Source organism: Tamandua tetradactyla, chromosome 20, assembly GCF_023851605.1.
Source record: "Tamandua tetradactyla isolate mTamTet1 chromosome 20, mTamTet1.pri, whole genome shotgun sequence".
NCBI lineage: Eukaryota > Metazoa > Chordata > Mammalia > Pilosa > Myrmecophagidae > Tamandua > Tamandua tetradactyla.
In genome coordinates, this window is record NC_135346.1 from 22460468 (window position 1) to 22487070 (window position 26603).

Here is a 26603-nt window from a genome sequence, read left to right on the forward strand (position 1 = left end):
AAACAGGATTGAAGGCCCTCATTCTTTTTCTGGGCTCCCTGTATGTCTGTCTTAAGCTATCCAGACAGGTTAAGTTAGATTATGTGCGATAGACAATTTAGGTTCTGGACAAAATAACTTTCTTCCTTTGGTTTCAAAGAGTAGATGCATTTCTAAAATACAGACAATATCTTCCTTACTTTTGTGTTCTGAATTACTTTAATCCTGACCTGATCGGCTTCGTTCTTATTTCTAAATACCAGGATATAGATATATAAAACAGCCTTTCAAAATCCAGAAATAATAATTACCGCTCTGGACTAAATGTGTCTGCCATAAATGCTTACAGTCTAGGCCTCTGTTTTCTTCTAAGCATTTTCTAAAGGAAACTGTACAATAATTGTTCTTTCATTTCTGGCTTATTTTGCCTCACCAAATGTCCCACAGGTTCGTTCACATCATTGCATGCCTCATGACTTTTTTCCTTTTTGTAGCAATGCAATATTCGATCATATGTATACACCATCATTTGACAATCTACTTCTTAGTCAGTGCATCCTTCAGCCACCTGCGTTTATTAGACATCGTGTATAATGTCCAAAGTCCAGTCCATCAACACTCTTAATTTTAGATAATTTCATTGTTCCCAAGAGAAAGATAACCAATACACCCTCACCAAATAGGAAATCGAAACCTCCCCTTAACTCTTGTTCCTCCTCCCATATTTACCCCTGGTGTTGCTGCGGTACTGCTGATATTTTCATGTTAAACATAGCCCATAGCATGCAGTAGTAGTTTCTCCCCCCACCCCTATACTTAAACAGTCTTTGTACATGAATTATACCTTTGAAGTAGTTCTTGCAAGAACTCATTTATATTTCTAGAGTTAATCAGTGTGGCACATAGGTCTATACGACCCCTTTCAATCATATTCACCTTCAATATGGTAATATTATTATAGATTTACTAGAGAACCGCTTTCATTTATATTTATTCCCTTACATTTGCGTTCAACCTCACTTCTTTTAATATGCAACAATGTAGGTTGGAATCCTTTGATTAGATTATCTCCATGGAGATGTGACTCACCCAATTGTGGATATTAACCTTGGATTAGAGGGAGATGTGACTCTACCCATTCCAGGTGGGTCTTGATTAATTTACTGGAATCCTTTGAAAGAGGAAGCATTTTGGAGAAAGCAAAAGAGAATGACAAGAGCCACAAGAACTACCAGAGCCCACGCAGCCAGAGGCCTTTGGAGATAAAGAAGGAAAACGCCCCCAGGGGAGCTTCATGAAACAAGAAGCCTAGAGAAAAAAACTAGCAGATGTTGCCATGTTTGCCATGTGCCTTTCCAGTTGAGAGAGAAACCCTGAACTTCACTGGCCTCCATGAGTCAAGGTAACCTTTTGCTGGTGCCTTAGATTGGACTTTTTTTTTTTTTTTTTTAACATGGGCAGGCACCAGGAATCGAACCCGGGTCCTCAGGCATGGCAGGCAAGCACTCTTACCTGCTGAGCCACCGTGGCCCACCCTTAGATTGGACATTTTTATAGACCTGCTTTAATTGGGACATTTTCTCGGCCTTAGAACTGTAAACTTGCAACTTAATAAATTCTCCCTTTTAAAAGCCATTCTGTTTCTGGTATATCACATTCCAGCAGCTAGCAAACTGGAACACAGGGTAAAGAATGATATGGTCTATATTTTAAAACTTCAACTTCTGTGTGAGACCAAAGGAAGAGATGTTTATTTGGCACAAAATTTATATTGTAGGTAGCACACTATCTAATTTAACTTGTATGGTCAGTTTATGAACACCATAATTACATGGAATCTTGAATAGGGAGTGAGATCTTGTTGGTTTGTACAATTAGTGTGATGCATGCTAACCCAAAGTAGTTTGGGCAGAGAATAAAAAAGTATTTGCAAAGACCCTTTGAGAGACTGGGGAGAAAGGATGAAGTATTGAACTTCCCCACCTGGGGAATTCCTGATATTCTAGCAAGCATTGGGCACAAACAATTTAACAGACCAAGCCCTCCATCTTGGGGCTCACCCCTATGAAACTTATTCTGGCAAAGAAGAAGCTAAGTCTGCTTATAATTTTGCCTAAGAGTCACCCATAGTGGGCCTCTTTTGTTGCTCAGATGCGGCCTCTCTCTTTAAGCCAGCTTGGCAGGTGAACTCACTGCCCTCCCTAGTACATGGGACATGTGTAAATCTCTCTGGCAACATGGGACATGACTCACAGGTGTGTAAATCTCCCTGGCAACATGGGATATGACTTCCAGGGATGAGCTGGGACCTGGTATCATGGGATTGAGAAAGTCTTCTTGGACCAACAAGGGGAAGAGAGAAGTGAGACAAAGTAAAGTTTCAGTAGCTGAGAGATTACAAATAGAGTTAAGAGGTTATTCTTATGCATTATATAGATGTGCTGTTTTTAAAGTTTTTAGTATATTAGAATACTAGAAGGAAATACCTGAAACTGTTGAACTATATTTCAGTAGCCTTGATTCTCTTTTTTTTTTCTTTTTGGTATGCTGTGGGCCTTGATTCTTGGTGTGACTATGTGATTGTAAAAACCTTGTGGTTAATGCTTCCTTTGTTCAGGGTATGGCAGATGAGTGAAAAGATAAAGACAAAAATAAATAAATAATAGGGCAAGGGAAAAGGGGAAAAAAATTGGGTAGATTGCAGTTTTTCTAAAAATGATCATGGTGATGAACAAACAATTATGTGATGATATTGTGAGTTACTGATTGTATACTTTGGATGGACTGTATGATGCGTGAACATATCTCAATAAAAATAAAAAATAAAGCAATCAGAACAGGAAACAACAACAACAAACAAGCAAACAAAACACTGGATAACAGACACAGCAGTTTTGAATCCACTGGAAATTCTCTGATTGACTACAGGGGGATGAAGGAGAAAGCAGAATAAATGATCACTCCACATTTTTGAGTGGTGGCCAGATAGATGGTACTTTTGGGATCAGGGAAGTTGGGAAGAGAACTAAGTGTGCTTTTTGTTCATTTGTGCTGACTGGTGTCTTTGTCTCCTTAGCTATAAAGCAAGGTGGTTAGGCTGATCCTTCAAGGATTCTGTGGTTCTAGAAGTATTGATCTTGAGGGATAGGGAACACAATCCAGGGAGAATTGTCTTGCAGGCCGTTGGAATTCAGAGCTGGAATCTGGATGAGAGTCCAGTCTCAATACGTGGATATGTAGAACTGATTGGGAACCTGGGAAAGGTTGGGACATGAAGACATGAGAGTGGATAAAAATAGGAGCATGGGATTGTTGGAGTAGTGCTTCTGTTCAGGGGTGAGAAGCAGGAACTTACAAAGGATATTCAGTGAGGTAAGAGGATACCACAAGAGTACAGTCACCCAGAGAGGCCAGAGGAGGAGAGGTTCCAGGAGGGTGAAGTCAAGTACTTGGTGTTCCAGAGAGGTTGTGAGGAACAAGCATGTAGGAAAGGGCACCTTGCCTAACAGTGGGGGCTTCCTGGAGATTACCTAAAAGGTGCCATTTCAGTTGAGACATGAAGACCAGACTTTGAGGGGTGAAGGCATATGCCGGCATGCTGAGAGAATTGAGGAAGCAAGGCCAAGCAGCAAGCTTTTGGATTCACTTCCTGACCCAGAAGTGCCTTAAATATTTACTGAATGAATAAAGGAATTTCCTTTCCTCCCTTCTCTGATATTCCATGGTCCTGGTTCTCAGTTCCTCTTTAGAAACTTTGAGGGCAGCATTCCAGGACTCGAACCCTGAACTTATTCATCTTATGTATCCCAGTTTGGTTGGTTCTTGAGAATAGAGTATTTTTTCTCCCAGGAAGCTTGTGAGAGAGAAGAAGAGAGAGAAGAGCCTTGGGTGAAAAACCAAACCACGTCCCATGTTATCATTAAGCTACTGTAGTTGTAAAGAAGAAAATGGGGTGACATTTGAGGTTGGCAAGACCTTGGGGGCCATTTTACAGTTTTCCTGTCTGCCCCTTAGAAAGGAAGAAGTCGTTTATTCATTCCTGCAGTGAAAAGAAGTTTTTTCTAAGTATACACCTACTCTGAGTTGGGCTCTGTGCTAGGCAACAGGGAGACATCAGTGAAGCAAATATCAAAGATTTATTGACTGCTTATGTAAAACCAGGTCCTGTGTTAAGCACTTGGTGTACATTCTGCTCTCACAGATGATAAGAGGCAGAGACCGACGGTGCTGTCATTTCATAGATTGGGTAATGGAATAACTGAAGCCTAGGATGGTCTGGTAACTTGTTGGTGCCCACAGAGGTGTAGGTAAGTAACTCAGATCCCTAGGACTCCTTCTGGGTGCAGTAGTGGCTGACTGGGGTCCTGAATGAGTCAGAAGTCAGGTTGAGCTGGGGGTAAATGGTCCCAGTTCCTGCCTTTTCATCCTGTCCTTGGCCTGAAAAGGACACCATGTAAGGGGACAGATGTGGGCTGGGACAATAGTGCCAAGTCACTGCTGATGAAAGCCCTGCATTTGTCTCCACCCACTACCACCCGAAACCCCACTTTAGCTACTGTTGTTGTTGTCACACTCACATCCCTCCCGGCCCCTCTGAAAACAGCTGACATTGTGTCTCATGAACCAAAAACGTGTTTCCTTCCTTCTCTGGGATTTCCTCGGGCTACCTTAGAACACAACCGGCTTCTGAAATTCCGTCCCCAAATACCCGGAATTTCCCCTCTGTGGTTCCAGAAAAAGAGAGAAATGGGCTCTGAGAGCTTCTATCGGGCAGGATCACGAGGAGACAGTCCTGTGACCTCTTTCTTCTATTTTGAGGTGAGGTGGAAGGCGGTCATGGTGCTGACCAGTGAGTCAGAGGGGCCAGGGACTGAGCTTGGTGTGCAGATGGAGGCCAGAGGAGAGAGAAGCCAATTGGAAGAGTTGCTCTGATTTGGCCTAGTCTGGCAATTAGAGGGCTTAAAGCAAAAGACTTCAGTGCGCACAGAGATATGTGCACCTAAAAGCCCATCAGCAGGGCATTGATGGAATTAACTGTGGCCTTCTCGACCAGGGAACTCTGTGCTGACCTGTCTGTCATGTGTGGATGTTGAAGGGTGTTCAAGACAGATTAAGTAAATGGATGACTTCTGGAAATTCACAAATATAGGTGAGGAACTGATAACTGGTTACTTCAGAAGAACGGAAATATGGGTTTGGGTGGGGAGCAAGATTTTGCTCTTTACTTTACACTCTTCCTTACTTTTTTTAAAAATAGTGAGCATGTATTGCTTTTTTCTTTTTAGAATCTTTTTTTTTTCCCAAGTACATTTTACTCTTTTTTACATGGGCAGGCATCAGGAATTGAACCCAGGTCTCCAGGAGGGCAGGCGAGAATTCTGCCACTGAGCCACTGTCACCCTGCCCTCCAAGTACATTTTAACAAGTAGTTATAGAACAGATTTTAAAGTTTGGTGTGGGTTTCAGTTCCATGATTTTTCGTTTTTTCTTCTAGCTGCTCCAAGATGCTGGAGACCCACAGAAATATCAATATAATGACTCGGCAGTCCTACTCATTTGTTAAACCCTATACTCTCTGCTATACTCCTCCTTCTCTTTAAAGAACATGTATACGTAAAAGCGATAAATTTCAAAGTACATTGCAACAATTAGTTGTAGAACAGATTTCAGAGCTTGGTATGGGTTACAATTCCACAATTTTAGGTTTTTAATTCTAGCTACTCTAAGGGACTGGAGGCTAAAAGAAATATCAGAATAATGATTCAGCACTCATACTCATTTGTTAAACCTGACCTTCTCTGTATAACTCCACCATCACCTTTGATCTTTCTTCTATTTTTAGAGGTGTTTGGGCTACGCCCATTCTACCTTCATGTTGGAGGGGGCAGTCGATAATATGGATAGGAGGATGGAACTAATTGATGCATTGCTTTTATATATATAATACACTATTAATGATAAAAATAGAAGTAGAAGAAAGAAAGGCTTTTTTAATGCCAAAGCCACCAAAACAATTCAACGTTGCATCTAGGAGGGCTGAGGACAGAAGAAATGCCGAGGAGGGGTCTGAGATGACCCTGCTTGATAGAACTTTCCCCAAGTCACTGCTTGCAGGGTGTACTTTGACCAGCCAAGGGTGGACACAGAGGTAAGGACTGGCCGGGAATCAGTATTTGCAAGGCTGATTCAGTGGCAGTAAGTCTAAAACAAAGTCAAGGTCAAAATTCAATTCCAAGAACAGTGATTGGGATATCTATTATACCACTAGCTAACATATATTGAGTACTTGTAATGTATCAAGCAATGTGTAAATTGCTTTACCTAGTACCTTACTGAATCTTTGATGATCCTGAGGTAGCACTGGTATTATCCCTATTTCACAGATGAGGTACCGAGGCCCAGAAGGTTTAAATGAATTACATGTTCAAATACACACACTCAGTAATTGGTAGGGCTGGGATTTAACCAGGTCCATCTGTTGTTGAAGGCAGCTAGTTCTCATTCCCTGATGAAATCCATAATGTGTTGAACTCTAAGGAGTCCTCTAGTGCAAGAACAGGGTGTTCTTATATCTTTGGCTCTAAGGAGCACCCAGGTTAGTTGGGAAAGAGCCACCTAACCTATGAGAAGTGTATAGTGCCTGGTATAAGGCACCCATCCCCATCTAAATGGGCTGCAGAGATGATAAGTACTATTTGGATTTTAAGGTTGGGGAGATCAGCCTTAAAAGCCTGGTGTTGTCAGTGAAGGCCTCTTGGAGCAGGAAAGATTTAAATCAGGCCTGGAAGGATGGATTAGATTAAGAGAGGGGAGGGGAGAACATTCCAGAGAAGAGAATGCACAAGATGTGCACAAGTCTGCTCTGTTGTTTCTGAGACAGGGAAGCATCTTGCCTAATCACAGAGTTGCATATGTGAGATAAGCGAGCTGGCTTGTGTAGGGAGGGAAAACAGAGCATATTAGAAGTAATTCTAGAAGAAGAGTCGTGACAATGGAAAGTAAATTAGGGGCCGCTGAAGAGATTTTGGTCAATGAATGGACACTCTGAAAAGTGTGCTTCAGCAAGATTAATCTGACCGAGGTGCAAGGTGACCTGGAGTGCAGGAGGGAGCCAGGTGAAGACCTGGGTTTGGGGTGATGAGGGCTTTGATGTGGGTACTAGCAAGAGGAATGGAAAAGGAGGGTCAATATGACAGCTGCTGTAAAGGCAACAGGACTTGGTGACTGAAAAAAGGCAGACTGTGAAGGAGAAGCTCCAAAAAATTCTAGGGCTTTAAATCCAGGTGTTCAGAGAAGGGCAGTGCTTATGCCTGGAACAGAAAATTGGAAAAGGTTTCTCATTTGCTATTGGAGATGGTACAGGGTGGGAAGAGATGATTTGGATTTTCATTCTAAACCTCCCTTCTTCCCAAGATGGTAAAGATAGCTTAGGGACTTTTCCTTAGTTTTTTTTTAGTCAATGGCATAGGATTCACATCGTCTGGATCAGCTCACTCATTCAACAGCTATATATTAAGTTGCCCTAATGGGCTGGGTTTTAGTAACCAGAAGTGAGCAGGGCAGACTTGGACCCTGGCTTCCTAGAAGACAGATACTGAGCAAGAAATTATAAGGGTCTTCCCATGCTCCTTGTATCAAGGTGGCATTTCTTCCCTGGACCATTCCTTCTCTATCCCAAAATCTGGAGTGTGTAACAACTGGGAAAGGCATTTGTCAAATATATTATAGATTATATCTTGTGTGCTGGTTTGCAACTGTTATGTACCCCAGAAAAGCCATGTTCTTTTAATCCTGATCCAATATTGTAGGGTGGCATCTCTTGATTAGGTTGCTTCCAAGGAGATGTGGCACACCCATTTGTGGGTGTGATCTTTTTATTAGATGGAGATGTGACTCTCCCCCTTCAAGGTTGGTCTTGATTAGTGTTCTGGAGTCCCTAAAAGAGCTGACACAGACATGGATGTTTGGAGATTGAGACAGCAAAAACTCAGGTGCTAAGCAAGGACTCACAGAAATAGTCAGAACCTGAAAAGAAGAAATCTCCAGCCCCAGGAGATGCTAAACTGAGAGATGAAACCCAGAGTTTTGCCCCAGAACAACTAATTAAGGGCCCACAGACACTTGCAGTGGAAGCCATGGAATTAGAAGCTGGAGGCAATGGAATTGGGAACAAAGACCAGCAGACTCCAGCCACATGCCTTCCCATGTGACAGACATTGGCCTTTCTTTGGAGTCAAAATATCTTTCTCTGGGATCCTTAGTTTGGACTTTCTCTGGATGCCTTTAAGGCGTTAGAACTGTAACTTGTTAACTCAATATGTCCCCTTTATTAAAGTCGATCCACTTCTGATATATTGCATTCTGGCAGCTTTAGCAAACCAAAACATCTTGTAATAAAAAAATGATCACAACCATTTATTTATTCCTTTGTTCTATTAATGTTTATCAAGTGGCATGATGACAATGTATTCTCGGTCTGTAGGAGAGGAACAGAGAGGTGAATGGGCAGTAAGTATAGCAAGAGCATTAGCATCAGGTGTTGTGGGAGTTCCTAGGAGAGATATTATGGTAGTTAGATTCAGTTGTCAACTTGGCCAGGTGAAGGCACCTAGTTCTGTTGCTGTGGACGTGAGCCAATGGTATGTGAACCTCATCTGTTGCTGATTTACATCTGCAGTCGGCTAGGAGGCGTGCCTGCTGCAATGAATGACATTTGACTTAACTGGCTGGTGCTTAAATGAGAGAGCTCAACATAGCACAGCCCAAGCAGGTCGGCATACCTCATCTCAGCACTCTCAGCTCAGCCCAGGCCTTTGGAGATGCAGAAAGGAATCACCTCCCCGGGAAAGTTGTTGGAACCCAGAGGCCTGGAGAGAAGGCCAGCTGAGTACCCTGAGCCTTCCCATGTAAGAAAGAACCTCAGATGCAAGTTAGCTGCCTTTCCTCTGAAGAACTAACAAAATAAATCCCCTTTTATTGAAAGCCAATCCATCTCTGGTGTGTTGCATTCTGGCAGCTAGCAAACTAGAACAGATATCATCCCTGTTATGAAGGGGCGGGTGGTCGGGAAGGGAACTGTCCCTGACGAGAATGATGAGAAGGTTTTAACTACATAAGGGGCTTGGGATGGGGGGTACGTGTGCCATGCAAAAGGGAAACTTCTAGTTCAAAGACCTGGTCTCTGGAGAGGCCCAGGCTTGTTGGTGAGCAGAGGTGGTGGTGGCAGAAAATGATTTGCAACCTAGAAAAACTGTCAATCAAAATGTGAAGAAAGAATGAAAGTACAGACACTTTTGGATATGTGAGGTCTCAAAACGTTTATTTCCTATCTGTCTCTACCCAGAAAACTAGTGGCAGACCTGCTCTAAGAAAAACAAAGAGTAAATCAAGAGAGTGGACAAGGAGACTCAGAGAGAGCAGAGAATGCTGCAGCACCATGAAGCAGAGAGTCCACCAGCCAGCGACCTTTGGAGATGAAGAAGGAAAACACCTCCCGGGGAGCTTCATGAAACAGGAAGCCAGGAGACCAAGCTAGCAGATGACACCGTATTCGCCATGTGCCTGTCCAGCCGAGAGAGAAGCCCTGACTGTGTTTGCCATGTGCCTTCTCACTTGAGAGAGAAACCCTGAACTTCATCGGCCTTCTTGAACCAAGGTATCTTTCCCTGGATGCCTTTGATTAGACATTTCTATAGACTTGTTTTAATTGGGACATTTTCTCAGCCTTAGAACTGTAAACGAGCAACTTATTAAATTCCCTTTTTGAAAAGCCAAAAAAAGAGAGTGGACAACTTGGGAATAACTGTGTGGAGCTCAGTTTTAAAAGGTAGGCAGGGGCTAGATCAAAAAGAGTTTTATTGGCATAGTAAAGAGTTTGGACACTGTTATACTGACAAAATTACTTAAAGCAATAATAGAATGATATTTTAAAATAGTGATTTTTTTTCTTCAAATTTTTAATGAGAGGCCCTTTTTAGCAAAGCAACATCATGATTGGCATCAACCAGAAATACATAGATTCTTTTATTCACAGTATGCTTTCCTTTGGAAAGGGTTTTTGCTGCTTTTAAAAAGGTTTGGAAGCTATTGTTCTAGAAAAACCTAAAAATGTGTATAACCACTACCCAAGCAGACTTGTGCAATTTAGCAGGGCCCCTGGAAGACTCCAGGGTCAATGGGTCATAAGAATTTTAAGGCCAACAGAAGTGACTATAGAGCTAAGAAAGTTCCTGGAGAAGCACACTGGAGGTTCAAGGGGAGGGTGATGGGCAGCAGGTGATAAGCCCTAGCTACCAAATTTCAGCAGGACTCTTTGCTGGCCATTCTTTCTTCAGCAGCAGATGTGATCCCTGGAAGAACATTTCTACTAGAACAGCTTTGCTGCCTACAGCTGGAGCTGCTGTCCCTAGTGACTCCCAGACTGCCAACAAATAAATTAAAAAAATGCAAACATGGGATGGGAGAAACACACTGCATGGCCAGTCTCCTCTCCTGCTGAACTTTCCCAGAGCTAGAATAAGGCAGGGTGTGTATATGTTTTCGTGTGTGTGTTGTGTGTTTCTGTTCAGTGGGTACAGAAGAAATTTATGTGTATGTCATATTTTAGCAATACATGGGTGAATTCAGAGCAGGGGTCCAGGTGTTCTTTAACTCTGAAGCCAAGGAGAGAACCTTCTATTTATGGATTCAGTGGACTGACCTTTTCTTTCTGAGATTTGCATTGCAAATACAATGATTAAAAATCGGCACTCGAACCAAGCAGTGTGGTATGATGTTTACTGGTTTTGCTGGCAATAAAAAAGGGCGATCCCTAGTTCCCCATCAGCTGGGAGAAATCCTTCCCCACCCTCTCCTGACCAACTTCATTCCCTCCATCTCAACAAGTGAATTTTAAATACTACTCTAAAGTCATTGGCTGGTGACCTGGAAAATTCCTTTTGCTTTGTTATGCTGTTAATGGCCCACCAGTTTAAACCTCTTACCCCCAGAAACTTTTCTCTCAACTAAACTGGGGAAGGAAGGAGCAGAGGTTAAAAAAAGAAAAAAGAAAAAAAGAAAAGAAAAGAAAGGATTGCTGTAAGTGCTTTGGGAATATTTGAAGGTGGCCAGGCCCTGTACGAATGGAAGACAGGAATTTCATGTGTCTTGATCCATCTGTATAGCAGCTAGTACAAGGGCCTATGTAAGTAGGATCTTAATGAATGACTTTAGACGAGGGTGATAATTTTAAAATGCAGAAATTTCTTAACCACGTAGGATTGTGGTGGACACAGAGGTCTTCTGGAAGACCTCTAATTCCAGGGGCCAAGATTTGTGTTTATGTGTGAGATACGTAAGCTGGTAAATGTGTGATAGTTAATGAGCTGCTCAGCTCATTAGCTTTGTTTTTCTCATCCTGTAAGGTATAGTCAATAACTGTCCTGAATCTTATTATTAAAATGCTAACAATTACCATTTACTGCGTACATGCAGAGTGCCACATAGGGTGCTAAGCCCCTTTCCTGTATTATCTCATTTAAGTCTCCCCAAATAAGAGCTGGGAACTATTACTATTCCCATTTTAGAAATGAGAAAACTGAGACTTAGAGCAGTGGAGTTGGGAATCCCACCTGGGTTCTCTCTCTTCTCATCTCATGCTCTCAACCACTATATTGTGCTGTTTATAAATTATAAATATCTAAGGAAACATAAACAAGTGGAAGCCGAGATGGCCAAATAATTCCTCCCTGGAGAATGACTTTTCTCCCTCTGCGAGTCACTCGGGTCATGAATTTGCTGAATTACAGCCTAACTGGAAGATACGATTCTGCATATCATGTTATAAGCAGACACCTACCCCTAGCCGTTTGGCTATCTGGAATAAGGTTCTGACCACAAGCTTTTACTGTTCTCCTTAAGGTCTTGGTCTGTCCGATTCCATTTCTCAGCTTCCAGAACAATATACAGACACAAAGGAGAAGCGGGCTTTTTGAAGACCAATGCTGCTTCCATCATCCATCTCTACCACCTCCACCACCACCATGATTTTCCCTCTCAAATGAGCCATGCCATCTTTTACATCAGTTGAAGTTGGCAGCTCTCTGATCTGTCTTCTCTAACTTGAAGTTTTGAGGGCACTGGCTGGCTACAGCTGACCAGGTAAGAGAAGGCTCTGTAGAATGGCAGGCTGAGGGGAAAGCAGCAGTGAGAGAGTGATGGGACCATTGACAGTGCCTGGAAAAATCTGAAAAGATGGCATGACCAGGTATCTGGATAGGATTCCCAGGGCCCAGAGTGGGCCTTTATGTTTCCCCTCTTTACTATTTATTTTTATTTCTTTACTATTTATTTTTATTACTTATAAATGGAAGTATCTTTATTACAGATTAAAAAAAAATCTTTGCTTTTTAAAAATTAAGTTAATGCATGATTGTTGTTAAGAATTTAGATAATGTGGTGATTAACAGAAAAAGTGAAAGTATACCATTATACAAGACTCCCTCGCATTCCTGTGCACCTGCCTGTTCACTGATATTAACCATTTGGTCCAGATGGATGTGCATTTGTGCATGAGTTTTGTGTTTGTGAGTATACTTGATTGTGTGTGCATGTGTGTGGTGTTTACATAAATATTAGTGAGAGGATGCTATTCTGTTTCTTATATGTCACAGGCATCTTTCTGGTCTATCCATACAGCTCTCTGCCCCCTTTTCATAGCAGGACCCTAATCCACTGTAAGAATGGGCCATCTTCCCTTTTTTCAGTCTCTCCTTTTACAGATCTCTTATTTCCCTAGGGAAGTCATCCCATGCCCTCCTTTGGGTCCTGCCTTAGGGAACTGCACAAATGGGAAGGTGGTCAAAAGGTGAAAAGGGCAGCGGAGGGCCCCATATGGGAGTGTGTGGGCGGTGGGTGAGTGTATTCTATCCTGGCCGTTAAGGTGGGGCACAGGAAGTTCTTTCTCTCCTCCTCACCTTGCCAAATGGTTCTTCTGTCTGGCTAAGGCAAGACTTCATGTTTTATGGGCACATCTTTGAAAACAACCAAGAGGTTCAACGCAGAAACACATAAAAGCCTGTTTTCTGACAGTTACACACTATCATTTGGGATCTATGATCTGGGCCTTGGGGCCTGCAGGATCAACAGAGGTCATCCACGCCAAACCCCTGCCTCCATCCAAGATCCATGAGAAGCCCAGGCTTAAGCACTCACCCCATGCTCTTCTCTTAGTAGCTATTTTATGTGATTAACAAGCCCTTTAGGTAGAAATCTGCTCCTTGTCACTTTCAGTTTAGAAGAGGCAAGGCCTCTTCCCAATTACCATCACTTACTTAGCTCTGTGCATTTCATCAAATTTAATATCCTTTTTGTACCTCAGTTCTCTTCTCTGTAAAATGGGCATAGTAATAGTACCTATCTTATTTGGTAGGGTTTTTTTTTGTAACTTAGATAAAATAAATACATAGCATACTTAGTGCATTACCTGATAGATGCTAAGTGCTCAGTGGCTGTGAACAATTAAAATCCGAATCCAAATAGCTCTTACTGCACTTTAAACCCAGGCCCTAGCTGCACAGTAGACTCACTTGGGGATCTTGTAAAAAATGCCAGTGCCCAGGCCCCATAACCACAGATTCTGATTCCCTTGGTCTGGTGTGGGACCGGGGGTAGTATTTTAAAAAATCTCCCTGGGAAATTCTAATTTGTACCCAGGGCTTAAAACTACTGATTCTAATTAAAATTTTCTCATTTTTCTGATGAGAAAACCATGAGGGCTGAGAGGGGAAGGAACTATCTCTGGTCATACAGCCAGGTCTCTCTTTCCCTGCACACCAACCACCAAGGCTTCTCCTGGTGAGGAAAATCTCACCCCGGGGGGTGCCTAGTCAGGTGTCTTTGGGGTAAGCAGAGGTGCCGCCCCACCTCTGGTCTCTGCTGATACTACAGCTTGGACCCCTCACCCCAGATGTCCCCAGGACTGGTGCCTTTTCACCTACTGAGTCTCAGGCCAGGTGGTAACCTCCTCAGAGAGGTCTCCGTATTGAATAGGACCCTTTTATCATAGCACTTAGCATGTGAAATACTCTTGTTCCTTCGGTCATTCATTCCTTCATTTATTTTCGAGAAGCTAAGCCTCCTAGGGACAGGGACCCTTGTTCTTGCTGTGCCAGAGCCTAGAATGGTGATCAGCACTAAGTACAAAAGTACTCATTAAATGACTGAATGAACGGAATCCCGGGAGGGCAGTTTAGTATTTATTTTTTATTTTTCTGGTCCTAGCCATCTGATTCTCATTACTCCTACAGCTCGGGAAGCCTCTCTCTACTTTGGCGTTTTATAAACCTCCTGTGTGCACGTCGACATTTTAACCATAAATCCACAGAGTTTGGGGGCTGGAAAATTCAAGGAGGGGGCGCTTGGGGAAAGGGGTTAAAAACTAGCCGAGGTCCGAAAGCCGGGCAGTGCTGCCCAGGGGCTGGTGGGGTGGGTGGGGGTGGGGGTGGGAGGAAAGGGAACCGTCGGGCAGGAGCCTCTCCGCCCCCTCGGTGGGAGATGGCCTCGACCTGCGACATCCATGGTGGGGGGGGAGGGGGTGCACCTCCGCCGTCTCCTCCCCCGGGGACGCCGCGGGGGAGGGGCCGCGATTCGGGTCGTGGCCTGGGGTCGGCTCCGGCAGCAGCCCCAGCAAGAGGCGGCGCCCTGGGGGGGGCCTATGATTATTATGACTATTATCATTATGATTATTTTGGAGCCGCGGGGGAGTGGTGGGGGGAGGGGGCCTGTGTGTGTCCCTTTAAGAACCGGAGCGCTGCCCCCGCCTCGCAGGCGCCCGGAGCCTCACAAAAGAACAGGATGTTGTTGATTTGTCACCAAACCACAGAGAGGAAATGATTGTAAATTTCCTTTAAACATCCCCACCGCGCTCCGGCCGCCCCCGCTTCCGCCTCCGCCGCCCCCGCCCGGCCGGGCGCAGCGGGGCCTCGGCGTTCCCGCGGGGCGCCGGCTCCCCGGCAGCCCCCGCGCTCCCCGCCCGCTCCCCGGCAGCCCCCGCGCTCCCCGCCCGCTCCCCCGCAACCCCCGGCCGCCCCGCCAGGCCACAGGCCCGGGCCGGCTCCAGGGCGCCTGCGGGAGGAGCCCCCGGCCCCGCCGCGCCCCCCCGCCCGCGTTCCAGTCGCTTTCTTTTGATTATTTTTTCAACAGCTGCAGCCGAGAGAGGCCCTCGGCACTTGCCGCCCTTTCCTCCTCGGCTCTCCCCTCCTGTGACGAGGGAGAGACGCGCTCGAGCTGCCCCGTGCCGTCGCGGGGAAGCGCCTGTGCCCTTGCCGCCCCGACGCGGCCCGAAGCTCCCTGCACACGCAGTCGTCGCCCCCCCCCCCCCCCAGTGTCGTGGGGGTGCGGGGCGTGCAGGGACGCTGAGGCCCCTAGAGGTTACCCGAGTGGCTGAAAGGGAGCAGGTCCTGGAACCCCCTGGCGGGATCCTATACCCCCCCACCCGGGTCCTCCCAGAGCTTCTGTGGTAACCAGCGTGCCATCCTGCCGCCGAACATTCTAGAAATCAGCCCGCAAAGGCAGCAGTTCACAGTCCGAAGCAACAAATACCTCAGTCCGGGTTATTACATGGGGAGTTTTCGGCCCCACTTTTCAGCCCTTTTAGGGGCTGCTGGGCCCGCTGTTCCACCTGTGCCTCTCCACACCCTCACTCCTCCCTTGCCAACTCTCCTCCTGCCGTTTTTGCTTAGTAAGTTTTCTGGAAGCGTTTCTTGGAGTTAATGTGTGCTTCCAACCTGCGGCCCGTGGGGGAGTGGTGGGGTCTCGTCTGTGGTCTAGGGAGGGGCCTCCCTTACTGTACAGAGTGTTCTTTTGGAGCAGTTATTGCTTTTCTGGCGTTGGCTGCAGTGGGTTTCTTGGTCTGAATATTAAAAGCAACAGCTTGTGTCCCAGGCACTGTGCTGAGTCCCATTCTCTCCTTTAATCCTTACAGTAGTTCTCCGAGGTAGATATTGCTTTTCCCTGCATACAGATGTGGAAACTGAGGCTCAGAGAGACTGAGGAGTTGGACTGGCTTTCGCAGAGTAGAAGGTGAAGCCACAGGACTCTTTTAGTTACCTCGTTGTCTTTAATAGTTTAAATCCGATTATTCTTTTGAGGGCAGGTAGTGAAGGGAGCACAGGATATTTTGTTAGGTCTTTTGTCACCTCAACTTCCAGGGAGCTCTGGGCCAGACCTACTTTTGGGGAATAGAGAACTTGAGTGGCTGACTCTTTCAGGCTGGAATCTTCCCTTTCCAGCCTTACGTGGTCTGCGTATCTCTCCTGGTGTGGCTTGGAGAGAGAGGCAGCCTCTTGTGAAGTGTGAACTCTTGTCCACTTGACTCAAATGGGAAAATGGGGTCTTTTAAAAATTTATCTGGTGCTGGATTTCTAAGGCTGAATGGCCACCTTCATTGGTTAGACGCTTGATCCCCAGTTCTGGGGGCCAGTGGTAAGAGCAGATCAGGTGAATGGGTGGAGGTGGATGTGTTTGTCTCTGGTGTCATAACTTAATGCTCTTGTGTGCCTGCTGTGTGCAGGCGAGTGCACGGTTTTGTGCATATATTTTCTCATTTGATCCAAAGAGAGCATTAGAGATTAAAAAGTTGGTATCCAGAGGGGTTGTGCAGCTAGGAATGGTGGAGCTGGGGTTGTATCTCTGCCTTTAGAGTCCCCTGCGTCTGTGCGAGAGGAAGTCACCGAGGCGGCCTAGTAACGGGACTGCAGTGCTTGCCTTCAGCACAGAAAGCTAAGAGGATCCTCTTGATGCTGGTGGATTTTAAGAAAGAAATTCAATGGCCTTTGGCTCCTTTGTGCTGCAGCTGTCTGCAGTTCCTCAACTCTTGAGTGCAATTGTTGATGGATTTCCAGCGCGGGCTGCAAAATCTCCACCTGTCCTTTTTGTTTTCATAGAATACTAGTCACTGGGCACCCGGGTCCCAGGCAGTCAGGAGGGACTTCCCCAGGATGAGGCCCACAAAGTACCAACTTGCCAAGTTGTTGGTCTTGCGTCAGAGCCAGACACCAGGAGCCGGGGCCTCCAGCCTCTGCCATGACTTGTTTCTGGGGAAGCAGGAACCAGAGGGCAGGCCACCTGACATCTCCAGGCCTCAGTTTCCTGGCCTGTGAAGAACTTTGCGATGCATGGACTTCGTCAGTCCTTTCACTCCTTTTGAAAAGAAAAATAGCTTCCGTTTGTTCATTCAGCTAGTACTTGTTAAACCTCTACCACTTTATGCCAGGCGCTGTTATGGGTGTTGACATACAATAGGCAACAAAACAAAAGCTCTGCCTTTTTGGAATTTACCTATTAGCAGAAAGATACAAAAATAATTGAACAAATATATATAGTAGTGCTAGATGTTATGGACAAAAATGGGTCTGTGTATGTATGGGAGGAGGAGGATACTAATAGAGTGGCAAGGGAAGCTCACTGATAAGATGGCATTAAGGAAGGAAGGGAAGCTGTAAGCCAGGTGGCTTTCTGGAAGAAGAGTGCTTTAGACAGTTGGAATGACAAAGCTAAGGCCCCTGAGACGTGAGTGTGTTACATAGCACTTACTATGTGTCATGCCTGGTGCTAAGTGCTTTATAGTCTTATATATTTAATCCTATTCTCGCTGTATGTTATTTGAAAAAGGTGAGGCTCAGAGAGGTTATGTGATTTACTCAAGCCACATAGCTAGTAGGGAGTGGAGGTGGAATTCAATTATCAGTATTAACCATGATTCCGCTTTTTCTCTGGGACATTCCTTTTGGAGCTAATATCTAATTCATGACCTGGTTCTTTTGATTTCTTGAGGATTAGGATCAACTGTGGCCCAGGTGACTCCTGCCCCGAGTTGCATGATTTAAAGGGAAGAGCTCTTAACCTAAAGTTCCTTTTTGTGAGTAGGGAGAGGAATAGATTTGTTGCTGGGAAACCCCATGTTGTGGCAGAAAGAGTAAAACACCTTCAGATTAGTATAAATGAGAGAAATGGGAGAAAGAAATGGGACAAAGGGGTAGCCTGATCTCTCTGTGTCCCTCCTCATTCTTTTAATTTCCCCACAATAGGCTCAACACAGCATGCTATATTATACAGTGATAATTAAAGCACTTGGATTAGTGAACTGAGATTTATGGGGCAAACAGGAGCCAGGGGAAAAAAGGACAGTCATCTCTTTTATTTGCAGGCAGATACCCAAATTGCTACTTGCTTGCTTTTTCTTCCTGACACTATCACCTACTCTGCTTAATTAGATCCTTTTTTTTTTTTTCCATATCAGTTCCATCTGCCGGCTCAGTCTGCTGCTCAGTAGAGAGTTTGTGAAGCCACACACAGAACCCTTTCCCACGGCCAGGGAAGATGTAGTCACAAACACAGCAGGCGCCGAGAGGAAGTGGACACCTTTGCATCAGGCTGTCGGGCCTCTGTTTCCATCAGCATCGTGAAGAGGGATCTGGAAGGAGCTGAACTCAGGGTCATGGTGAGGAAGTTTTCCACGTTTTCCAGCCCTCTTAAGACAGTTTTCTACCAAGGGGCTTGTTTGTGGTGGCAAGTAGAGAGGCAAGTGAATTCCCCAAACAGCAGACCACCCCCCAGAACACATCCCAAAGCCGAGTAGAATGGATCATGTTCTGTCCCCAAAATTTGTTGAGTATTTTACTATGTTGAAAGCCTCATTCTGGACCCAGGGACAGGAGTGGGGGGTATTGGTGAATGGTAGGGGAGGACTCAGGTAAAACAAAGGTTATCAAAATTTACAACCTAGTAGAAGGAACAGTTGAGAATAGCTGATGAGAATTTTTGGCTAAGTTCATCTATTCAATAAATGCTTATTGAGCACACCTACTATGTGTCAGGCATTGTTCTAGGCCCAGGGGACAGGGGAGGGGAGAATAATAGTGGCAAAGACCAATAAGTACCTGCCCACATGAACTCACATTTGCCTTGGGGTGTGGTTTGGTGAGGCACAACAGTAAATTCTTTACTAAATTAAAAAAGGGATAAAAACTATGAGGAAAAATTAAGTGGGAAAGGTAGCTAGAGAGGTTGGGGCTTGTAATTTTAAAATGAAGTGAGTGACGCTGTATATTTGGTGGAGACTCTAACACAACTTTGAAATGGGCTTTGCCACTTGCTAGCTCTGTGACCTTCCGCTGTAGTCACCCAGTCTGAGCCTTATTTCCCTCATCTGTGAATTGGGGTTTGTAATGGACACTCATGAGGGGATTAGATGAGAAAAAAAAAAGACGTGAATATAAAGTGCATAGCTAAATCGGGGCTCAGTGAATGTTAGTTGTTATTAGCATTTAGAGCTTTTATAGGGGTGAGGGGGCTCACTGAAGAAGTGATTGATTACAGTTGGAAAAGGATTATTATGCATGTCACCTTTCCTTTTACCAGTCATCACAGTTGGACTGTACACCCAGAGGGCAAGACTGCAGGTACTCTTTTGCAGCCATAATTAAGGTGGGGGGGATTTAGATCATGGTTTGGGATGAGAGGATTGTTAGTGTTTTACATTCTGTTTTAAAAATTGTTCTCAAGATGCTTTGTGTTCAGCAGGATAGTCCATGATGAGCCCAGTGGGGAGGCCAGGGCACTGCTCACTTGACAAATGGGAAAACAGGCACAGGATGTGAGTGCCAGGCCAAGGTCACCTCCAGTCCCCAGAGGAGATCTCCTACTGGCCCAGCAGGCGATGAGTCATCCTGGAGTCTTGCTCCCGGGGTGAAATCACAAAGGAAGGAAGGCTTGGATTTATTGCAGGCAGCCCAGGGAAGTTTCCTGTTCTTGAGAAATCTCAGAAGTAGTAATTCCTCCACCTGAGGGGCCTCTGTCTTCCGAGGCCAGCCTCCTGCATAGCCCCCAAATGCCCAGAAATTCGATACGGGCCTGGTTCGGGATTAGGAGAATAATATTACAAAACCTTTGGCTAGATTCAGAGGAGAAGCAGTAAACAGAAGAGAAAGAAAGGAGAAGAAAAGAGGGAAAGAGTAGTGGTTAAAAGCTTGGGCTTTGGGGTCAGACAGACCTCAGTTTACTCGTTCTGACACTTAGCTTGGGCAAGCCTCTGAGCCTGTCTTCTTACTTGAAGAAGGGGCTAATAGTACCTAAGGTAGGAGTTTGTTGGGAGGGAGGAGATAAGTGGTTAGCACACTGCCTGGCATGTAGGAAACATTTAATAATGTTGGTTGTAATTATCAGAGAGCATTTAGGCTGTGCTGGTTGGAGCCTCCAGGGCGAGAGGGTCCCCTCATTACTGTGTCCCTTCAGATGCTGGGCCATTTAGGTGAAGCTCTTTCTACCTGAGCCTATAGAATCAGCCACACAGTCCATGAGATCTTGGCTCTGCAGGAGTTGATGCTGGGACCAGCAGAGCAAGACGGGGCGAACATTGATATCTTCCCATCCTCAGTCACCCCCCTTGGCATCATGGTTCAGCAGGCATGGAGGGCCTGGGAAGGTGCCTCCTCAGCTCCCCCTCTCCACCTCACCTTAACCTTTGCTTCTCTGGGCAAGATCCATTTTGCCTCCTGTCTCTGTTGACTCCCTATGATGAAAATAATTGAGCCCGTTTCCAGTGATAACTGTCTAGGAGCAAATCAAGTTCACACCTCCAGTCGTCTGCCTCTGACTGAACACATCCCCTCTGCTGCAAACCTTCCTCCTGGAGCCTGGCTCATACACCCGGGCAGTGAGAACCCACACGCTAGATGTAAAATGCACAATCAGGTAACATTCAAGATTTGCTGGAGGGGTTCTGAGACTAAGGTACAAAAGCTCCGAGGAGCGCCTCTAAGCATTTATTCAAAACATTAGTTATTGTGGTTTTGAATTTCGATTCTGCCCTTCACAATCCAGTCTTATTTCCTTGCCGCTATCCGCCCCTCTTTTATGTGGAAGCTTTCATTAAGAAAATAGATAACAGGCAGGGCTGAAGGTATGGTGGGGAAGCCATGAGGGTTCCATATTTTTCCTATTTCTGCATAAATTGCCCCATACTTACATAAAGGAACAGTACCTCCCAGCAGGAGTGAGAAGTGCAGAACTGTCGATTAAAAGAAACCTAACTAAGTGTATTATCCTAGCCCAAAGCCCTCATTTCTCTTTGTATATTTTGTTAAGATATTGTAACAATCTTAGTTAAAATTGCCCACAATCTTCCTAATCTCTAAACCTACCCTGCCCATTTTCCTGGGAACCATTCTCATTATGATAATGTGAACTCTCTTACCACGAGCTGGACCTGTGCTAAAACCTTTACATTTATTTTACTGAATCCTTGCAACAACTCTGGAAGGAAGGAATCATATATCTTTATTATTATTTAAAAAATATTTTTACTGAGAAATATCCACACCCATATAGTTCAACCATATTATATAATCAATGGCTTGCAATATCGTCACATAGTTGTATATTCTTTACCATGGTCATTTTTAGAACATTTGCCTCATTCCAGAAAAAGAAAGAAAAAGAAAAAAAAAAAAAGAACTCATACATCCCATAACCCTTCCCTTTCCCCCTCATTGACCCATAGTATTTCATTTTTTTTTACCCTTTATCTCCCCCTGTTATTTATTTATTTTTTTATCCTTTTTGTTTTTACTTATCTGTCTATATCCTGGTTAAAAGGAGCATCAGATACAAGGTTGTCACAATCACATAGTCACATTGTGAAAGCTATATCATTATACAGTCCTTTTCAAGAATCAAGGCTACTGAAACACAGCTCAGCATTTTCAGGTACTTCCCTCCAGCCACTCCAATATGCCATAAACTAAAAAGGGATATATATGTAGTGCATAAGAATCATCTCCAGGATAACCTCTTGACTCTATTTGAAATCTTTCAGCCACTGAGACTTTATTTTGACTCATTTGTCTTGTCCCTTTTTTGATCAAGAAGGCTTTCTCAATTCCATGACGCCACATCCTGGCTCATTTCTGGGAGTCATGTCCCACAATGCCAGGGAGATTTACACTCCTAAATCCCCACTATTTTGATGAAGAAACTGAGGCTGTGAGAAGTAATGTGGTCGTAGTTGACAGAATCAGAATTCAAATCCAGATCTGATTGCATCCAAAGTCCAGGAACTTTGTGATAGTTGTGATTTTGTCATGTGTCTATCACATATATGACTTTTTTTCCTTTCACTCTCACAATCCATTTTAGTAAATGTTCTTCATGAAGCTCATGATATTGATCCACACAAATTCCTTCACCCTCCACCAGGTGCATTCGTTTCTTGGTTTTCCAGTTCTCCCACTGGAAGTAACTTCTTGGTGAAGTTTTCTACCAGAAATAGTAGAGGTGATCCTGCGTAATTTTGTTCTAGCATGAATTTTCTCTTTGGGATTGGCCCTGAGGCCACCTATACTCTAACACACTGGCTACAAATTCCAGGATTCCCACCACCTCCTGCCGAACCTGGGATTCTCTTGGGTTCGGTAATTTGCTCCAATGACTCACAGAACTCACTGAATGGGCTGTACTCTGATTATAGTAAAGGTATTTCATTCTAAAATACAGAAAAAACCCAGAGAGATATGTAGGGTGAGGTTTGGGTGGGTTTCAATGCAAGCTTTTCTGTGCTCTCCATGTGGAGGCAGAACGAATTCCTCCTCCTCACAGAACAGTGTATCTTGGCAATCATGGAAACCCACCCAAGTAGCAAGTGTCTAGATTTTATTTGGGGTTTCATTATGTAACCATGCTTGATGATATCCTTGCCCATGTGGACGAACCCATTCTCCATCCTCTCTTTTTTCCCAAGAAGTCAGGGAGGTCTTGTCTCAAAGTCCCAACCCACCAATCCCATGGTATTTCATTATAACGTGGCTTTCCCATGCCATAAGAATACTGGTGGGGGGGGGCTCTTCCCTGTCATATCCTTAGCATGTGAATTATCAGGCGCGGTCTGTGGCCCAGAATAAATGATAGCAGGCACTCCTATAAAGGGAAATCTCAAGGATATAGTACAACCTTGGACACAGAGCAGCCAAGTTCTTTATAATACTGCAAGTGTTAATTTCTCAATGCTTTAAAACCCAGGGGAATGCTTAAGAAGAGCTACAGTATCTCTAATTGAAAACACAGTAAGGTGACGTGGTACCCTTACCTGTCTGCTCTTCAGAAGCCACCCTCTCCACCGCCTACTCAGCACATCTTTTCATAATCTTGGGGAGAGGTGTAATTGTATATACTCTTGCCTCAAGGCTGGTGAAGAAGTAATTCCTGGTCTTGAAAAGATAAGTGGTTGTAGAGATACCCCAAGTAACGGTGCCTTCCAGCTGGGCTTGTCAAAATAAACTTCAGTAGGCCAATAAGATGGGAGCAACTAGCCTTGGCCAGTCCCTGACAAAGAAACCCAAATAATAACATTGAAACTTAAAAGTTGCTTTTCCTTAAACACCTGCATTATCTTTCCCTTAAATGACAGCCTTAATATGAAATGTCAATTCACGCCAGCCAGTCAAATATAGATACCATAAGAAAGGGCTTTCTACTGGAAACAGCCCCCAAAAGGCAATGCAGTTTAGATATCCAATCTGAACATTTCTTCATTTGGCTTCGAATTTGCCCCATAGAAGCTTCCCCTTTCCATTCCCTGGGCAGAACTCCTCAACAGTTTTGTTTTGGCACTGATTCAAGGATTGTTTGTTGCCTGAGTTTTAACACATTTTAATTACCTCGGTTTTCTTTTTATACGATGAATTCCTGCTTCCAGCCAGCAGAAGTGCTTTAGGCCAGCAAGATGCATAAAGCAGAAGTGGCCATGACCTCCCATTTTAAGATGGCCTTAAAATTAACACCAGTGACCCAAAATGGGATGGTCGAGGAGATAACAGCCTCCATCCCTATAAGCCTTGTAGCCTCTCCAAGGAGACAAGATTCTCCCACAATCACAGCTAAAGAAATCACCTCTCCTCATCAGGATAGAAACATAATTACCCTGGATTGGGAAGCACAAAAGAATTACCAGAGAGACTTCTCCCAAGTGCAACATCCAGGCCAACAGATGAGTCCTGTGAAGAAGAGAAAAAGCAGCTCCTTAGTCTTGCCTTCCTCTAGTCTTGTCTCAAGATTGCCTACTGCCTATTGCCTATTGTCTTTTCAAGAGTCCTCTCCTTCCTCAGGCCTTCTCACCATTGGATTTCTGGGGTCCTGGGGATAAGTATATCTTATGTACTAAGAAAATGTCTCAATCAAACTACACATCCACCCATCTGTGGTATTTCCAAAGAGCTTCTATTGAAATCCCATCCTTTGCTGAAAAGATACCCTAACTAGGGACTTTCTTCAGAGACTGCGGAAGGTAGTCGTTGCCTCTGGATGCAGTTGAAACCATACAGCCTCAGAAAAGAAGGTGTGAGACTTGCGTAGGTCACAGAAAGAAGTGCCATTGTAGAGAGTAGGGAGCAGTGGGACTAAGCGCTCGCACATACCACCCCCTCGGTGTCAGGCCCTGGAATGTATTTCCCCTTCTCTTTATGCCAAATGAGCCTAAATGCTGCTACCTAATAACAGCGTGGGACAGAAATCCCGTAATGAGCTGAGATTCAGCATCAAGGGATTGAGAAAAACTCTAGAATGATCTGAGACCCAGCATCAAGGGATTGAGAAAACCTTCTTGACCAAAAGGGGGAAGGGTGAAATGAGACAAAGTGGCTGAGAGATTCCAAACAGAGTGAAGAGGTTATCCTGGAGGTTCTTCTTATGCATTAAGTAGATGTCACCTTGTTATCCAAGATGTAATGGAGAGGCTGGCGGGAACTGCCTGAAAATGTAGAGCTGTGTTTCAGTAGCCATGTTTCTTGATGATGATTGTATAATGATATAGCTTTCACAATGTGACTGTGTGATTGTGAAAACCTTGTGTCTGATGCTCCTTTTATCTACCTTGTCAACAGATGAGAGGAACATATGGAATAAAAATAAATAATAGGGGGAACAAATGTTAAAATAGATTTAGTTTGAAATGCTAGTGATTAATGAAAGGGATCAGTAAGGGGTATGCCATGTAAAATTTTTTTTTTCTGTTTGTTATATTTTTCTGTTGTCTTTTAATTTCTTTTTCTGAATTGATGCTAATGTTCTGAGAAATGATCGTGATGATGAATATGCAACTATATGATGATATTGTGGATTGCTGAGTGTATGTGTTGGGAATGTTTGTGTTTCTTGTAATTTTTTTTAATTAATAAAAAATTAAAAAAAAAAAAAAAAAGACAGACTTTCCAGGGTGGAAATGGTCTCCTTGATGGGTTATGAGGAGTGTATAAAATGTAATAAAAGAAGTTTCATTGGAAAGTGTTCTCAGTGCTGCAATATTCTGTTGTACCTGCCACTGATGCTTAATGGATTGAGGGACTGTGATTTAGGGAGGATTTGGATGTTCTCAGACTCTTTGGATCCACAGGTAAGTAACCTAGTTCTACCCTCCAGCTTTAGACTGAATTCCTTCAGACTGTTACTAGAAGCGGGAGATTTCATACTGTCTCTGGTCATTGCTAAGTCCCCAGTGATCCCCATACTCAGCCTCTTCTCATAAGCCCTGGCTTACTTCTGGGGGGCCTTCTGTGGGCATCTTATCGTCATCTCTGTCTATATCGTCATCTAATAATCTGTTGATGGAAATTAGTTCTTTACTTTAAAGTCCTCTGAATCATTAAGGAATTTTCTATAATTGATTCTGGAGATAGCACTTTTGTGAAGAGTGCTTGTTTTCTCCTTCTCTAAAGAGGCAAGAGATGAGGGTTTACGTATTCCTCAGCACACTCAAGGTTATTCCTGGGTGTTTCCTGTGAGAGGAATAAGGCTTGGCTTCTTGAGGATATAAATCTATGCATTTGTGGCCACATTATAATGCATGTATCATTCAGTGTCAGAGCGATTATGCGTCAGGCATTGCTACAGATATCTGCAATAAATGACAGAGACCTGGCTCACCATTTACTGGTGATTAACTTCAGCAAGTCAAGTAGCTCCTCTTTATTTCAAGATCTTCATTGGTAAAAGTGAAGGTAATGGCATTCACCTATCAGGACCTTTGGAGTAGTAACTGAGGTCGGTTTGTAGAGAACTTGGTCTATCCCTGGCAAGTGCTGTTCTCTCCATCATGGATCAGAATCATCATAACAGCATCTCTGGGGGTTGGGTGATGCTAAATGCATCCTCATATGCCTGTCTTGGACGTAAAGACATCCATCTAATGGTTGACAGGAGGTAGCTCCTCATGCTTCCCCATTTCTCTGTACTGCCTGATGGCTAAAATCTAACCCAGAACCTACAGAGGGTAGCGGCTGAAGTTTATTCCTCACAGGAACCCAGCATCCATGTGTCAGAGTCCACCTGCCTGTACCTGCCTGTAAGAGGCAGGCGCTCTCCAGTTAGCTGCTTATTCTTGGTCACATTTTCTGTCTCTTCCCCGGGACATATTAAGAAATGGATTTGAGATTTGAAGAGTTTAGTATTCCTATAGGCTGGACAGGCCAAGGAATAGATGCTGCAAGGGCCCTGTTTATACTAACAGGATATTCATCTTGGTATTGCCAGTGCTTATATTGAATATAGACATCTTTGAACTGGGTGTCCATTGACTGTCATTTACTGTGGAAAATTGT

General features: G+C 44.3%; 1 long non-coding RNA gene across 3 annotated transcripts in view; it reads left to right on the forward strand.

Annotated features, from left to right (window-relative positions):
* The window catches only part of LOC143663919 (uncharacterized), a 458967-nt gene that overhangs the window by 12161 nt on the left and 420203 nt on the right, over window positions 1–26603 (forward strand). For 2 of the 3 annotated variants that reach the window (XR_013166227.1, XR_013166228.1), the window contains exons 2-4: window positions 9323–9805; window positions 11878–12117; window positions 18257–18457. This is a non-coding gene — a long non-coding RNA (uncharacterized LOC143663919). Of the gene's footprint in view, window positions 1–9322; window positions 9806–11877; window positions 12118–15170; window positions 15698–18256; window positions 18458–26603 lie in introns of those variants that run through there. The other variant, XR_013166229.1, reaches the window with a different exon arrangement.